We start from the raw sequence: 3,731 nt of genomic DNA, 5'->3' as shown, positions 1-3,731 counted from the left end.
CACAATTATCTCTTAATGTCTGAGAGAAACCAGATTTGAATATCCGACTAGACTCTTCAGTCGACTTTTATTTTTTCATGATGTACAGAATTCAGATTTGAATATTCGAGTAGGCCTTTCAGTCCACATTTATCTTTTCATATCTGAGAGAAACCAGATTTAAATATTTGCGTTCACCCTTCTGTCGACATTTATCTTTTCATGTCTCACAGAATCCAGATTTAAATACTCGATTAGATTCTTAAGTCGACATTTATCTTTGATTTTCTTAACAATTTAACTCCAACTATGAAATTTTGAAGTGGTGGTTTGATGATATTGTCCAGTTTTTTCTGGTTTGGCCTCGGACTTCGGCTTATAGTGTCACGAACGTTGAACGTCGAGATGTATGTGAAGATTCCGGATAATGCAGTGCTTCTTACTGTGTGGCGTTTCTACGGAACTGACCCCGTTATCTCTTTCTGCTTGACTACTCTCGACTGCCCTGCACACAGCGCTGATGTCAGTTTTATTATACATCTGTAGGATGAAGTGGAGCGTCGGGTGTGGTCAAGTTCGCCCCGGAATAGTTGAGGATCTCATTACATGCCTGCAGGAAGAATGAAGCAGCGAAAGGAGGTCCTGCTTCTTATTAATGTGTGTGTGTGCAATGGCTATTTGTTCCTCACACTATGCTGTCCGAGGCCAATCAACCAGCTAGAGTTGTAACGTGCTTAACAAGTTGGGTTTCATACATTTCCACGAGTTTCGTATACTTATTTGTACCTGTCACACAATGATGGATAAGTTACAAATTAAATAATAATTATTATTATTCTAATTTATGAATTTATTAATTTTCTCAATGCAGACTGTTATAGAATGTACTGTACGTTGTGGATTTAAAAAAAAAAAAACTGAAAGGTATTCACTCCATCTTGATGTATCAACGGCGAATATATTTCTAAATATTTGTAGAAATTCTTATATGGAAAATAAAGAATTTTTAATAGCTTTTTTGATGAAGTAAAAGTACAATATAAAATAGAAATACATACAAATTTTATTTTATTATTATTTATAAAATATATTTTGGAATAAGAAACGTAAAAAAAAATCAGCTAACGCCTATGTTGTTCCCGTATAGGGAGTAGGCGGGGCCGTTTACCCTATCTAACTTATGGAGACTGAGTGGGCACTTCAATCTCCACTGGTAGCAAATCAGAGAGATAGCTGGCACAGGGCTATCACTGATTCATCGGTATGCAGTGAAGAAGGCGGCAAGCTAGTGCCTTTTCCATATGCCTTGAGAATAAATAGATCCTCATATTAAAAAGGGGAAAAATCACAAATTTAAATAGTTTGTATCTTCTGCGAAAATATGTCCTGATTGGCCAAGTGAGTGTCATCTGTGTTCGAAACACTTTTTTTTTGAATCCCACTATAAACATACATGATGAATTTCTTTAAACAGGTGTACTGCGGTACCCGTAAAAATGAGAGTGGCCGATTGTTTTTTTTTTTTTTTTAAATCAGCTAATGCCTATGTTGTTCCCGTATAGGGAGTAGGCGGAGCAGTTTTACCCTATCTAACTTTGGAGACTGAGTGGGCAGTTCAATCTCCACTGGTAGCCAATCAGAGAGATAGCTGGCCCAAGGCTATCACTGATTCATCGGTACGCAATGAAGAAGGCGGCAAGCTAGTGCCGCCATCTCGTGGTCTCTAACCCTAACACAATATCTTTAATGTCTGAAAATAGTGTGGGTTCTACGGTCGATTTTCTTGAGTTTACGGGACCAAAAACCCGAGTTTCCGGGAGAAAAAACCCGCTAGCCTGTGCCAGAAATCGACTAACTCGGGAACCGGCCGAAAAAAGACAGAAAAATTTCGTCTAGTCGGCGAGTAGATTCGAGCCACCAAATCCTTTCTTCGTGCGGTCAAGCGCTGTAGAGTGCAAACGCCACTTCTACTGAGCTACACAGGTCAACGATTCAGTTTTGTCATTTTTTTTCTCATTTGTTCAAAATATTTCTTTTTTTAATTATAGTTTTAAATAAAAGCAATAGATATTTTTGGAAATATAAGTTTTTTCGTAACACTTTAAAGAAAAATAAGTTTTAGAAAATATTAAAATATATTTAATTTGTTTTAACTTACACACCGTTTTTTCAATTATTATCTATGTAAGTGATTATAAAGAAGAACAAAATATATTTTAACATATTTCGTTCTTCTAGGCAAAGTTTACAAGTGCGCCCCAAATTTCACAAATTGGATATTTTTTAAAATGAAATTTTAAATATAAAAAATAAAAATTATTTTGACATGGTTTATTAATAATGTACATTATGTAATATATGAAAATCAAATATTAATTTTTCTTGCCTTCACTTTTGCAACGGTAACGCCGGCCCTGACTCTACGAAGTCAATGGCCGCATAGGCCCTACCCGCTAAGAGGACCAATGGTGGATATTTGGTTTCTAGGGTGGTAGGTAATTTGTGCTGAACCAAGTAAGATCACGACATCACCCCCCCCCCCCACACACACACACACACACAACACTACAATACTTCTTGATTTCTGCTAGTACTTCCCCTTGTGCAGACAATTCATCGCAAGAAATTTTGAAATCATGTTTCATGGCAATCCCATATATGAAAAAAAAAAAAAAAAAGAAGAAAGAAAAAATATTTTCTGTATGATTTATTATTTCGATTATACTTAGCGTTTAAAATTTTTTTATTCTCTCCAAAGTTATTAATATTCTTTCTTCCTACAGGCTGTGCAGATGGAATATTAATTGTTACAAAACTGGGATCGGATGGTTAGGGAGAAAAAAGCACCACATTTAAGAATATTTAGGGATAATAGTTATATCCAACTAATATTTATAGTTAACTATTTATATATTCCTATTAACTATTCTGTTAATAGTTTATTAACATTCCATCAACAGAACCAGTAATATCAAAGTAAGAAAGAATATTTAGACCTTTTTAAGACGAAACAGAAATTAGGAAAGTCACTGATCAATAAAATATTACTTTCACTGCATAAGAAGAAAAATGTTATGAAAATCTAAATAAATAATACACAGATCTTTCCCTTTTACCTTTACAGTGTCGAGGATTTCTATTCCTTATAACCAGTGGCGGCCCGTACATAAGCACTGCGACACTGCAGCGCCCCCAAGGAAAAAACGAAAAAATTAAATTTTGTTTGTGTTTATAAATAATAACAATGCTTACAACGTCATATAAATGCAACAGAACATGTTAAAGGTTACAGCTTATGTTTCGACAGTGATTGAATAGTTAATAATTGGAATTGTTCGATTAATGCTTTTGATTACGAAACAAATGCACTGCGATCTAACGCAGTGTTGATATTATCAGATTCGACCAATTGCAGCCAGTCTCGCCGATATTTGTTTGCGCTTGTGATTGCAGGTTACAAGTGATTCCGACACTGCTCGTTTGGGCAGTGTATCGTATGCTTGTGCGCGTTATTTCTGTGAGATACGAAACTTTTATTATTGTGTGTTCGTGGTGCGGGTGAACTATTTTTTGCAAATCTTATTTTATTCTGTTAAAATAACATAATTATTTATTTATTATAGATACAAAGCTGAACTTTTTCTGATCTGTGAAAAAATGTTGATTACTGTTGTGAACAGAGACCATTTCGTTTGCCTTCTGTCGTCTGCTGACTTTTACTAAGTGAAAATAACATTTTTAATATGTAAATT

This window comes from Typopeltis vanoorti, chromosome 10 (assembly GCF_054136105.1).
Source record: "Typopeltis vanoorti isolate ZY-2024b chromosome 10, IOZ_Tvanoo_1.0, whole genome shotgun sequence".
NCBI classification, from domain to species: domain Eukaryota; kingdom Metazoa; phylum Arthropoda; class Arachnida; order Uropygi; family Thelyphonidae; genus Typopeltis; species Typopeltis vanoorti.
This window is presented reverse-complemented; position numbering follows the sequence as displayed.